This window comes from Hibiscus syriacus, unplaced genomic scaffold (genome assembly GCF_006381635.1).
Source record: "Hibiscus syriacus cultivar Baekdansim isolate YM2019G1 unplaced genomic scaffold, ASM638163v2 tig00111095_pilon, whole genome shotgun sequence".
NCBI classification, from domain to species: domain Eukaryota; kingdom Viridiplantae; phylum Streptophyta; class Magnoliopsida; order Malvales; family Malvaceae; genus Hibiscus; species Hibiscus syriacus.
The window spans coordinates 11,450,352-11,465,810 of record NW_024062980.1 but is presented as its reverse complement, the minus strand read 5'-3'; positions in this window follow the sequence as shown (position 1 = coordinate 11,465,810).

The window sequence follows — 15,459 nt, the reverse complement described above, 5'->3', positions numbered from 1 at the left end:
TTTAACAAAAAAGGGGAGAAATGTTAAAGTGTTCAAATGTTTTAAAGGAGAGAAGTGTTAAAGTAAGGGTGAGTAATTTCAAACTTAACTTTTTAAAATTTATTTTCAAAGAAAATCTTAAAATTACACACATGTTTTGTTATATCAAAAAGGGGGAGATTGTTGAAAACATTTTGATGTTTCGATATAGCAAACTAAGTATAAATGAATTTTAAGATTTTACGAATAATTTTCTAAAGTATATTCAATTCAATTACTCGAATATCAAATTATTACTCCAAGTCTTCAAGATCAATTTAAAACCTTACTAAATGTGTAAAATTGTGTTTTATACTTAATATATTTTTGAAACAATTTTCACAAAGTATTTTGAACCAAAATCAAGCCTAAAATCAATTTTTCAAAGTGATGCATCGATGCACCAATCCATGCATCGATGCAACCATGGAATAAATTGAACATCGAATGCATTTCATGCATCGATGCACATACTATGCATCGATGCACTTAGAGTTTTATGAAAACATCGAATGCATTTGATGTATCGATGCACCAGTCATGCATTGATGCACTCTGGCTATTTTGAAACATCGAATGCATTTCATGCATCGATGCACTAAGGTTCCAATGGTCAAAATATTTGAATTTTACACTTGATGCACCAATGCAACTTGGGTATGCATCGATGCACTGACACTCCCAACTGATTTTATTAATATTTTTCACACTTAAACAACTCTATTGACTCCACTAATTATCCCCAACGTTCAGAATCATTTGAAGGTGTATTTAAACAAACTTAGAAGCCATTAATCAATAACAAGAAAACATAAGAAACAAGAATCAAGAGAGAATCAAAGAGAAAGCATCAAACCTCAAGTTTGAGCATTTCAAGCCTATTTTTCATTCAATATTCATTTTGCTTTCAAGAACACTACTTGTATTCAATTGTATTCATTTTTAGTGTCATTTTATCTGTTATAGAATTGTGCAAACAATCTACCTTGTGAGGATTTCGTTGTAAGTTTGCAAATTTGTAATATTCTCTTTGAGAAAGAGTGTTCTCAAGAATTGAGGTATATTCTTGAGGGTGTTGTAAGGTTATCTCTTTAGCCTCAAAAGAAAGAACAAATTAGTGAATTTATTGGAAAATCCTTAGTGTGGATAGCTAAAGTAGTGGACGTAGACTTTGGTTGAGAAAGTCGAACCACTCTAAAATTTTGTACAAATCTTTTCAATTTTCTGCAAAAGCTTCCACCAAAAATTTTAATTGCCAATTCATCCCCTCTTGGCCAATTCACCCCTCTAGCTATCATTAATGATGAGGAACCCATTTTGATAACAAGTTGATTGCCAAGGCATTAAGGAGATATGAAGTTCGACATAAGAGTGCTACGACATATCATCCACAGACAAATGGCCAATCAAAGATATCCAATCGAGAGATCAAGCAGATTTTAGAGAAAGTGGTGAACCCAATGTAGAAGGATTGGTCGCTAAAGTTAGATGAAACACTTTGGGCGTATAGAACAACATTCAAAAATCCTTTGGGCATGTCACCATTCAAGCTGGTGTTTGGGAAGGCTTGTCATATCCTGGTTGAACTTGAACATAAGGCGTACTGGGCATTAAGCGATTGAATTTTGATGCTCAATTAGCTGGGGAGTAGAAATTACTAGAACTTACTTGAATATACAAGGAGAAAACCAAGAAGTGGCATGACCAAAAATTGATGCCACATCATTTTCATATTGGCCAACATGTGTTGCTTTATAATTCCAGTCAAACCTTTTTCTGGGAAGCTCAAATCTCGATGGTTAGGGCCATTTGAGGTGCATTATGTTTATCCCCATGGAGTAGTTGACATCAAGAATATAGATGATGGGACAATCTTCAAAGTCAATGGCTAGTGTCTGAAAGCTTATAATGGAGTTTCACCACTACACGACAAGGTAGTGTTGTATCTGCACGATGCTGAAGTGTGCCGAGCTGAGAACCAAATTTCATGCCACGCCATTGAATTCCATTGACTGCGAATAAATAATAATTTTATTTTTCCTTTACTTTTATTCTTATTCTTATTTTATTTTGTAGATAATTTTGATTTGTTTTGCAGGGCGCAAGGAGCGGTTACCAAGGGAGGAAATGATAAATCAATCAATTAGGGAAAAGATTCTTTTTGATTTATTCAATTTTCTTTTATTTTATTTCTTATTTTAACTTTTCTCTCTCCACTGTTTTGTCTCATCACCATTACTTTTACAGTTTAATTTTTTCTTTGCCCACCTACCCATTTAACCCCACTCACTCATTTCTTTCAACCGTCCTATCACTCATTTAATTTTTAACCTTTTATTTTTATCTTTCCTCATTTTTTTCTTCTTCCTTCATTTTCCCCCATAACTGAAATTTCTCAAGCTTTCCAAGCAAACAAAGCTTTTTCCATTTTCATTTTTCTTTCTTCACAAATACTGGAAAAATGCTACGTACGAGACCCATTGAAGCCAAAGCTCCCATTGCTTGAAGCCAAAGCTCCCATTGCTCAGCAGTTCGAAAATGATGAAGCCTAAGCAAGGTTTTAAAACCTCAAAATTAAAAAGCTTTTCTTTGAGTTTGGGTTTATTTTTACCAATGAAGTCAATGGAGGTTTTGGACCGGATGTGATGGACATAGTTGTTTAACACAAATGTCAAAAGTTTGCAAGGCATCCTGGTTCAGTGAATGCCTTACTGGTGAAAGAGTTTTATGCTAACATTTCCAAACTGAACAAACATTCTATTTTTCTGCAAGGTAAGTATATTCAGTTTATACCAATTGTTATTAATTGATACTTTTATTTGCAGGATGTTGAAGACCAACATGCCATGTTCAAAAATTAAGCTGACAGTGCCACTTATGATGGAGTTTTGGAGGATTATTCTTTACAAATACCTCATGGAATGGTCGCCAAACCATCTCCTACTCGGTTAACCGTGAACATCTCCAACTACGTGCCAAACTGTAGAACCACTTTCTGAAGCACAAGCTAATGCTCATATCCCACAATACGATGGTATCTCTTATCCGTTTATGCTTTTACATTCGATTATGGAAACCCGTTCTATTGATGTGGGTCAGATCATTGTTCAACAAGTGCATGAATGTTTAGGAAAAAAGGCTAGTGCTTTAGTGTTTCCAAATTTGATTAATGCTTTATGTCGAAAGAAAAAAGTAAGTAAAAATTCCTTTCATGAGATTTTATTTGGAGTTTCGGGAATTAATAGGGCTAGATTACCATTATTATTTGGACTTGAAAACCCAAAATCTAAGGCCCCTGCTCATGAGAAGTCTGCAGATGATGCACAATCTAATGTCGAGGTAAGGATGCTTGCTCTCGAAGAAGATGTTATGTAAACTCATACTCATTTACACTCTTTACACGATGATATTTGAAATTTCTTTGGTTATGTCAAACAGAGAGATGTTATGGTGGAAATGGTGTTTCAAGAAATCCTTCCCCACGTCCAACAGAATTTTCTAGGCTTTCCGGATGAAATTCTATCGGCATTCAATGCCGAGGCATCTCCCGATCCAAAGCAAGATGACGTCTATCCTCTAGTTGAAGAGCTGACTCTCGACTCTCAACGTTCCCAGACACTTGACTCAAATGTTGTTTCGGCTGAAAAACACCCAATCCAGTTCCTATGCTTAACCCCTCTCCTGCACAACGTAGTGGCTAACGTACCAAAACATCGAATGGACGCATCGATATAGCGCAGTACCACTCTAGCTCTTAAGAGTCTAGCCCTGCACCACTGTGAAAGTGCACTAGACAAGGAGCAGCTAGCACCTCCAAGCCAATACCACCACACAAAATATGAGGTACCTCTACTTGCATCTATTTGTATTTATTCTTCATTTCATTACATAACATATAGTTTTTATTTATTTTTAATTCTCTTTAAGCATTGAGGAAAATGCTTCCCTTAAGTTTGGGGGAGGTAGTGTTCTCGGTATAACATATGCATGATATCATTAGCGTAATATTATGTCATGGCATCAGTATGTGGTAGGAAAGTAAGATAAAATGTCTTGATAAAATGTTATTAGCTGTAGAGGGACATTCCACTTTACTGTGGCATTGCCTGGAACTCTCTTTAATAAATGGCATCCACACGCATATGAGTGAATGAAAGTAGTCACGGGATGACTCTACTCAACTAGCTTGGGGTGGAAGGTATACTCCCTTTCACCTTGAGTGTGGGAAGGTAGTTGTGATGAGTTGACTCCCTTCGTAGTAGCAATTGAAAAAAGAGAGTAAGAATGTGCTTAATGAATGAGTAAATGCCTCAATAAAAACTAGGGGACTTGATTAGAAATTGTCTTAATTTGTTACGTATAGAATTGATACAATCACGCACACACACTACCACAATGAATCTTGACCTAGGGAAAAGTACTTGAATTCTTAATATGTCTAGCATGTTCAAGCAAATTTTTCTGAGGGTTGAAATTCAATTTTTGTCCTACTGTCCTATTGTTGAAAATTGCCATGAAATTCCGCTTATGTTAATTGCTATCAATTAATTGAGGACAAGCAATAGCTTAAGTTTGGGGGTGTGATAACTTCCTAAAAATGCTACTTTTAAGGCCTTTTTCACTTAAGTTATTCTTTGTTTAAAAGCTCATTTTAGGATCATGTAGTTGCATTTCTGGTGGCACTGTTTTAAGGACATTGTATGAGAGAAAGGTGTTGATTGCTTGTGGTGTACGGGAAATAGCAAGCAAAAGGTCGCACTGAGAAGGAATAACATGACATCACATGTTGCTGAAGCTGATTGAAATGCCTTGGAATTTCTGGCGTAGAAACGGACAAAAAGATATTTTTGTAAAAGGACAGCTGGCATAACATGTGAATAATGGCTGTAACCGGCTGCTAGGGGACCACTGCCACCTGGAGGATAAGGTTAACGGACAAGTAGTGACTCTAGGGGTATGATGGATACTTTGAGCGCAACAACCTCATCATTGCCCTTAGATATTTTTATTATATATTACAACTCACAAGAGAGAGAGAAAAGGAGGAGGATTTTCTGTAACATTTTCTTATCTTTTTCACAATATCCCTTTCTTCTTCCTTGAGTGGTGTTCCTCCATTGATAAGCTCCAAGGAGTGGCGAGCTAGACATCTGAGAGGAGCTAGTGAGCTAAGGTGAGTCTTGGTGGTTGATGAGAGCTTTGGTGGCGAGCATCGAAGGCTTCTTCTCCCTTTTCTTTGCCGTTATTTTTTCATTTATTATTGGGTTGTTTGGAACGAAAATATTTCATGTCTTTTTCTATGGATGATTCAAACCCCACCATGAACTAACTTTATTTGGTGGGGTTGTTTTATGGATGTCTAACTTTATTTTAATGGTAGATTAATATTTATCTTTTATATTCACCTGTTTTGCTAATGAATGCTTCATCGTCTAAGCTTGTAGAAGGCATGAGAGTGTCCATTTCTTAGATGAAGGCTAGGTGTTTGAGAGAAACTTGCTAAAAAGTACTTGTAGTATTCAAGAGAAACACAAGAAAGATCCACATAAACAATGGGCTATAGTATTTTCTTAAGCTTTGAACCGTCCTAGTAAAACTATATCCTAATCATTTAGTACTTGAAAGAGACTAAGATAGGATTTTAACGACTAAAAAGGGTAGTTTTTATCAATAGTGTAGGCTACCATAGCTGAGACTGAGAGGAGATACCGTGTCATTCTATTCTATTAGGTTCCTTTGACTAGAGATAGCAGGAGCATTTTCAGCAAACACTGTCGACCAAGTGAAGTTTAGATAGATTAAATCTGCCTGAGAGATAAGTTATAGCATCCTTAAATCAATCCCTACCATTCATTCTACTGGAAGCTTGTTGTGTGAGGATTATCAATTTATCATTTAGTTGTTGTTTTTACTTTTTTTTATTGCATTGATATTTCAAACATTTTCAATATTAAAATTTGTTCTTTCCACTACAGTTCCATTTGCTACCCCATCATACTTTCAATATATATCCACCAATATACAATTTCAATTGTTGTGACATTTTTACATGTCAACACTAACTCTACTTAGATAGAGTAGTGCTTTGCTTTAGTTAAACTTTTGTAATTTCAACCAATACTCGTGGAGATGATACTCACTCATCACTTTATTACTTGAGCGATTGTGTATACTTGCACATTATTTGCATATAATTTTATAGCACTCACAACACGAAAACACCTCCTTAATTTGAGTGAGATACACATGCATCGAATCATCATCTTTTCTTAATGACTAAAGCTTATAGTGCAAATTCATGATCATCGTCGTGGATTTATTGGAAAAGAACTGTACAACAGTGTACGAAACAACCACTGTGGACTTAGCACCAACAAACTGAGGCAGAAAAGTAGCACTAATCGTGGACAGAAGCGACGAGGCAAGAGCACTGTCTTGTGCCATGAAATCTTCAAACGCTTCATTAACAACAGACGTACCATTCTCATTAACGATAAACTTAGGCGGAACTAACATCGTTACATTGAGAAGCCTCTCGAGACGGTGACTATGAACCATGAGAAGGATCTGCTACTTCTAGAGGAGAAAGATTGTCTTGTCTAAGAAAACGTTTACTTTCTTATTTGTAAACAAGAAGAACGACGAGAACGACTGCAGAGAATTCAACTGCATTACATGTTAGAGAGCACAGTAAAGAAGAGGCCCATAAAGTTTAGGAAAATATACCATATTAGAAACTTAAAGAAGAACTTCAAAACATCATTTTATCTTCTCTTAAATATATAACTGAAGTATAGTAGCTTTATAGCTCACAAAGGCTGAAAATCGTCATCTCCAACAACCTAACTACTGGACTAACAACCTAACAACCTTAGGTTTAACTTACATACAACCTAGAGAACATTATTCACGTGCACCTTAGCTCTCCATGCACGTTATCTTTCATGAGCCAACAACTCAAAAACATATTTCTTTTGACTGAGAAATATATCATCTCCTACATACCTCACTTCAATACCAAGAAAGAAACTCAATGGTCCTAGATCTTTAGAGAAAAATACTTGCCAAGTAACTCAACTACACTCTCAATCTCATTCTCAGAATTACCTGTGATGACTATATCGTCTATATACACTAAGATGTATGCCACCTTTCCTTCCTCTCTTTTGAAAAAAAATGAGCTGTCAACTTGTGAGTTCTTAAAGCTGAAGCTGATCATATAGCTCCTTAACTTGGCATACCAATTGTGAGGTGCTTGCCTAAGCCCATACAAAGCTTTCTGTAACTTGTAAACTAACAACGAACCATCAGCTGCATTCTTATCAAAGCCTTACGGTTGCTGCATATACACATCTTCATGCAAACCAATATTTAAAAAAAATGTTATTTACATCGACCTGTCTTAACTTCCGTTTATTATGAGTAGCAAGAGCAAGTATAACATTGATAGTGGATGGCTTAACTATGGGACTGAAGGTATCTTGAAAATCTTGTCCTGGAACTTGAGAGAAACCTTTGTCTACAAGTCTTGCCTTGTATCTCTGAATGGTTCCATCAGCATTTCTTTTAATTTAAAACAACCACTTGCACCCCACTAAAGATCGACCCTCAGGCAACGTAATTAATTTCTAGGTATTATTTTTCTACAAGGCATCATAATCTGCCTTCAGCAGTCCTCCACTGTGGCGACTGAAGAGCTTCATGAACTGAAGTAGGTTATTTTCTCATTCTTCATAAACCATCGAGTATAGTTTTGGCTTGAATATACCCCTTTTGCTTCGAGTTATCATGGAATACCCATTGGAAGAAACTGCATCTAACGTATAATAGTATTTTAAGCAGTCTAATTTTACTTGTGTAGGACTTGCTTTAGGATAAATGTCACCCACAACCATCATTTCATCTTGACTTTGAACATTAGATTCAGCAGACCTTTGAACATTGCCTTCTTCCAATGGTTCACAACTTGAATTGTGTAAATGACTCAACTGGCTTCTTCCAAAGGTACACAACTTAAATTGTGCAAAATACTCTACTGCCCCTATCATTAGGCTACATAGGACTTGAAATATTTACCATGGAATCTTGTGAAAAAGGTACGGTGCTATAGGTATGAGGGCCCACAGCCGAATCACCTTGGATGTCCTGATTCACATGTATGGTGGGTAATTTCATGCAACCACCTTGGGAACCTCCTTGGATGTCTTGAATCAAATGTCCATGATAGGTAATTTCATGTACACTTTTTCTGCCCCATCCACTATAGGCAACCGAGCAGAAGCTTTATTAAGTTATTATCTAGTATCATGTACCATACCATCTTTCTTAGCCACATCTACAAAGGGAAAACACTTTTCATCAAAAACCATATGTATCGATATATAAATTCTACCATCTGAAACCAAGCATTGATATCCTTTGTGACAACAAATTGCAGCCAAGGAATGCACATGGTTGAGACCTAAAGCTCAACTTTTGATTTTGATATGGTCGTAGATGTAGGAAACACCGACAACCAAACACCTTCATGAACTTATAATCTGGCACCTTATTGTACAACACTTCGAACAGAGACTTTCCTTGTAGAACTCGGGCAGGTAAATGATTTATGAGATGATCCCTACATAGGACCAGAACCAAAACGGGAGAGATGCTTGAGCCATCAACACCAACGCAAGATCCACAATATGTTGATGTTTCCTTTCAACCACAACATTTTGTTCCGAGGTGTGAGAACATAACAACCAATGGTTTACTTCTATTCCTACTAACAATGAGGAGAGAGCACGATACTCTCCCCCACTCGCTTTGTACATCCTTAATCACACCATTAAACTGAGTTTTTACCATTTTATTAAACATCTGAAATGCTTACAAAGACTGCCTTTTAGTCTTTAACAGATAAATCCAATTATGCCTGGTGCAAGCATCTACAAATGAGACATAATAATAAAACCCATTTGATGCCACATGAGACGAGACCCTACAAATACAAAAAAACAAGATGGAAATGAGTAACATAAATTGTAAAGGATTCATCGAATAGAATTTTATGACTTTTACCATTCTACAAGTAGTACATACACTCTCATCACCTTTATTTGCAAAAATAATACCAATATTCTTACATGCTTGCACAAGAGATGCATGGGCAGGATGCCCAAGTATCATATGCCAAAGATCATAGGACTGTTTTGTACTACAACTAGATACATTTATTTATACTTTACTACTATTATTCTTGTTACTCGTCTCAGCAACAAAATGATACAAGTCCTCGCACTCTTGTCCTCGGAGTAATATTCTTACAATAATTGCATCTCTAACCAAGCACATTAACACGTGAAATTCAAAGTAAAACGTATTGTCTTTAGCAAACTTTGGCACATATAGGAGGTTCTTAGTAACAACAGGAACATAAAGCAAGTCGTGAAGAAACAAAGCTCAAGATTTAGTGCCAAGAACACTACTTCCTGACTTACAAATAACAAGATTATGCCCATTACCCATAGTCAAATTACCTGGACCAGATTAGTCCGAGCCATTGGTGACCTTTGATGCATCAGGAGTGACGTGATGCGTGGCCCCCGAATCTATAATCCACCTATTCAAATTTAAGTAAGCAATGTGTACTTGAGCATGAGTATTATTATTAGAGCATGAAAACACTCATTTCCAGCATCACATGTACTAATGTGGGCTGCTACAGACTCCCCTTTAGTAGCCAAAACTCATGGGAAGGTTTGATCAAACCGATGCCAGCACCTATCCACCGAATGCCCAATCTTACCATTTAATTGGCATTGAAGTCAAGATTTCCCATGCTCACGAGCACCCGAGCTACCACTAGAATCTTGTTGAAACCTAGCATGTTGATTCCCAAGACCCTCACGAACACTGGTTTGAACATGTGCAACATTTGCACTCATAAGCAAATGATTCTAGAATTGAAAATCTTTTAACTGAGCCTCTACATGAACAATAATAGTTTTGACACTAACAACAAACAATGCTTATTGACTGGTTTTGATCACCGCCGTAAACGGTTTGTATTTAAAGGGAAGACCATTCGGAATAGTCACAATTTGTTCTAGATCAGAAATAGCACAACCACATGTAGATAATGCATCACATACTTCCTTGATTTTAGTAAGATAAGAACACATGCTTTGATCACCTTTCTTAATCGATCGTAGTTTACAGTGGAGGCTTATAACACTGGTCGTGAAGTGATTCGTAAAACACTTTAGCACCATTGACCACACCCCCGCTGCTATTTTAAACAAAGTAATGAGTTGAGTTTGACATCAATCAACTAAGAATAATTACAGATATCAATAATGACATCCTATTATTTTAATTTCTTAGAGGGAATGTTTGTGAATGAGATATGACTGGGATATATAGTTATGAATATAAATTTGAATTTAAGATATGTGAGTATATATTTATCGAAATAAGAAACATTTTAAATTAGATGATTATCGACAGTTTATTTTATGATAGGAAACATTATAGAACTATCTAGTTAATGCCTAAAACTGTTATTGATTTGGGTGATCTAAATATTATATTATGATTTTACCTAACTAATTTATTATATTAAAAGGATTAAATTGGATAAGTTTTAAAGAAGCAAATTTGTACCAATTTTTCAACTATAAAATTTTTGTAAATGCTATTTGACATCTTTTGATGTAAGCCTTTCTACGCCCTCAATGAAGAAGATGATATATAACCTTATTATTGTACCGATCTAGGAAATGATAGCAAATATTGCTTCATATTTAATAAGTATGGCTGAAAAATAATGACAAGAAAATGGATTAGTAATGATGATAATGATGGAAATAAATAGAAAATGAAATGAATTAAAGATGAAGAAATGATTAATGTTGTTGCGGAAGAAGTATGGCAATTGTGGACTTCAAAAGATGATGTTATTGAAGATGACCTTGATGTAATGGTATGCACGACAATGAAGGATAATGAGGATGACTAGATGTTTAAGTGAAAGATAATGAAGATGGTGGATAGAAATGGAAATAGTATCTTAGACAAGTTAAATAAGAAACTATACTATAAAGAGTATAGCCCTGAACTTTGCAAACTCGAATAAGGGTTGGTGTTTAGGACTTAAACTCACTAGTTATGGAAAATAAGAATTATAAGTATCAAGTGAAAGAAGTGATACCACAAGTATAAATAATTATACTTGCTTAATTGATATAGTTCTTAAAAGAACTTGAAGAGATATTTCTCACAAAATAAGTTTTATATAACAAAAGAGTTGTTTACAAATAAATTAAGCCTCTCTATTTATAGGAGTTGAGAGGGATGGCTGAATAAATATGTTCCCATTCAGCTAGGTACATGTCTTAATAAAAATACATAACTGTTAGGATGAATGACCAAGTCCCTTAGTCTTCATGTTAGTTCAGCTATCTCTTCACAAAGGGACTTAATTATTCGGCTAACACATGCATGGAACCTTCCTTAGCCAAATGATAAGATGTTGGTTCATATTAGCACCAAAAACTCTTTGTGCATGGTGTATGGGGGCTGGCCGAATGGTCATAATGCTTGTCTCATAACTCTTTGAGATTTAGGCCTCCTTTCAATAAAAACTCTTCACCAACATGCACCTAGATGTCATGGTACTTCAATGGACATCGACATTCATGAAATGTCACTTTGTTTGGAAGGAAACCTTTCATGATTTGAGCTACTCCCACATGAATGAGATGAAGGTGAGCTGGCCATAGGTGAGTTGCATTTAGGTGAGTCATTTGATAGCTCCTTGTAAAAAGTCATCTCATGTAAAGGCACCTATTCGCGAAATGGTACGATTTATGAAAATTTGACTTGACCCATATTTGAAGTATTATAAATTGTGATGTTGATGGTGTAGCTCCCCATCTGAAATGAAGTCATCTTCTAGCTCAAATCTCCAGCCCAATCCAACTATGAGCTCACTTGTCACCGGAAAAATTTTCACTAATTATTCCTTATGCTCTCCTGAGTGTTCCTATATGAATCTCCTAGCTTTAGCCTTCATCATTTTCTCAAATCCGCTCCCTTATTTGTGACCAAATGTACCTTCATTCAAGGATAGAGAAATTAAGTTCAGTATATGAAATATTATAAAAATAATAATGTGTATAATATAAGAATGTGGACTATAGTTATAATAATAACTTCATGCTTCACATAATAATGAGAGAAATATTATTATCATATATATATATATATATAAAGATATTAATGTCATAACAAAAAAAATATAAGATATATATATATATATATATATATATATATATATATATATCATGATCATAATGTAAAAATAAGAATAAGTTATAGAAAATCCCCTTTTAATATTGTGAAAGGTTGGAGATGCAAGGATGAATATGGTGTTGAATTGGGTCGCATCATCTCCATTTCTTTTAATTGATTTGTCTTAAAATCAAAAAATGACTTCTCCTTGGTGTCTTTCCATTTAAAAGTTGTTGATTTGTCTTCAAAATTTATCCATTCAATAACAACTTGTTCAAGACATTCCCTTTTGAAAATATCTTTCTTCGAAGGCCTTTCTTTGGATACTATTACACCAACATGTACCTTTATGAAGGGATCCTTGCAAAAAGTTATGAACCTTGAATAAGTAACTTAAACTTCCTTGTCTTGAAAAGAAAGAAGACTTTCATAAGTAAGGGAATTATTAATCATTATTAAGTTAAAGGTATACTCCCTGTTCACATCTTTTGGATGGCCAAGAGTTATATCTTTTGAATCACAAGATATGTAGCTTCGAACGATCATAACTTTTGGCACTCCAAAAGACACATTCTTTGGTTCTCTAATGGTCATTTCATTTGATTGAAGAGTCACAGGTGAAGAGATAAGTCTTTTAAAATTCCATGTATCACGTCTCTTGGTTCCTCTATTTGACAAATTGTGCCCTTTAGATTGTCCTATAGATCAAAGAAAATTTTTAAAGTTTCATGGTTTGAATAGTCATATTTAATCGTGTGTCTCATCAATAAGCAGTCTTGAATCAAGCACTTAGATGAATAGACACTTGTTTTCTTATTTATTTCTTCTATGCTTGATGACGCCTTCCCTTTCTTCATGGCTTTAATGCTTTGTTTCATCTTGAGTTGATCACTTTGAACTTGTCTCGGCGTCAAAGTAGTAAGGATAATCTTCTTTCCTCCATGGTTGAACGAGTATTGGTTGGTGAAGCAATCATGAATAGTTCCTTTTTCATACTGCCATGGCCTCCCAAGAAGTAGATGGCTATCATGTATAGGAACTACATCACACATAACCTCGTCCTTCTACTTTCCAATTGAAAAAGGAACTATCATATGTTTATTACCGTTGAGCTTTTCTATTTCGTTGAGCGATTGTAGTTTATATAGACTTAGGTGTTTCATGGTTTTTAATCCAATCTTTTCCACCATGATTATGCTTGCTACGTTGGTACAACTTCTGCCATCTATGATCATGAAACAAACCTTGTCACTCACATGGCATCGGGTGTGAAAGATATTTTCTCTTTATGCATTGTCCTCCATCACTTCTTTACTCAAACATCCCTTAATCACTAGGATTTCTCCTTCAACGGGAGCCTCAATTTCTATTTCTTCATTGGCATCTTCTTGTGTTTCTTCTTCTTCAAACTCGGACTCAATGTCACAATTCCCAGGTAGAAGCATCGTATTCCGGTTGGGGCATTGTGTAGAGACATGCCCCCTCCCAAGACATTTAAAGCACCGAATGTCCCTTGAACGTTCAGTTGTTTGTTTTCCTCGGTTGTTGTCTTTGTTCACCTATGGAGCCTTGAAAGATTCGGCCTCCTCTTTGCTAGGAGTAGGAGTGGATTTCTTCAAATTGTTTTGACTCCATTTTGATGGTGTACGCATAATATTTCGAGATGTATTCCTTCTCTATAGTTGTCTTTCTATCTTCATCACCATTTGCACCATTTCATCTATTTCAATGTAATGGTATAACTCCAAAGTGTTGGTAATTTCTGGATTAAGTCCGGTAAGAAATCTAGCCATGGTTGCTTCACGATCCTCCTCAATGTTGACTCGAATCATTTCCACTTCCATTTCTTTATAGTAGTACTCCACACTCCTATGTCCTTGTTTGAGATTCTACAATTTCTGAAACAAATCTCGATGATAATGTTAAGTTGAGACTGTTCTTTCTCCATTCTTTCTTCTGATTATAATAACTTGATCCCACCATATCAAAGCATAATCCATGAATTCCAAGGCTGCCAATCTTACTTTCTTTAATTATGAATAGTTATGACAACTAAAAACATGTTCCACTTTGTTTTCCCATTTAAGATAGGTTTTGAGATCAATTTTCCCTTGAAATTGAGGAATTTTGATCTTTATGTTACTTTTGTTATCATCAACATTAGTACGCCTGGGTCCTTGTAATGTTTGTTGTTCTTCCTCTTCATAAATATCTTGAATTTCATCCTCTTGGAAAGGTTGTTGTCTCCTAGGAGCAACATTGTTTCGAGCTTGTTGTAGACCTTGCTGTTGATCCATATTTTCATGCAGAGCATCAAACTCTTCACGAAACATTCACATCATTTTGTCAATTAATGCTTGCATTTGTAAGTTTGGTTGACCTGTAATTTCTTTGGGAGGACTTTGATAGATTTTTAGTAGTAATAATAAAGAAAACCTTACCAACATACTCACAAAGCCTCACAATCTTCACTCAAAAGAAAAAAAATAAGAGATCACTCCACTCAACGCTCGTATTTACACTAAGGAATATATATTGGCTTTCATCAATTCCCCTTCTGATCTCACTCACTCAAATTTCCTGTTACCTCTCAATCTCTCTTGTTAAGTTCTTTAAAGAACTAACACAAGATTATAGCAAGCAAACCTTCAACTTGTGTGTCACACTACAAGAAATTTTGATTGTTTCAACAAAATTATTTATCACTAAAAGTACTAAATTTGTCACGATATATTTATTTTGGCCAATTTTATTTGTTACCATGTTTGTTAGAACAACCTTGTCATGTAAAGTATATTGTGACAAAATTGTGTTCGTTACCATTTTATAATATTTATTATAACAATGAAATTTCGTTACTATAATTAACTTATCTTAATAAAATATTTGTCACAATCAATTAACTATTTCGTCACGAGAAGTATATTTTGTCATAACTAACTTATATTTAAACATCAAATATAAATAGTTTTTGTGACGAAAATACATAAGACAACAAAAATTATTTTGTCACAATTACTATTTCGTCACTAAATGTAAGTTACAGAAACAAAATATTTGTTAAAATAAAAATAATTATTTAATCACAAAAAGTAAATTTCGCCATAATTAATTTAAATTATAACATCAACCAAAAAAGTTTTCGTGACAAAAATACATATTATA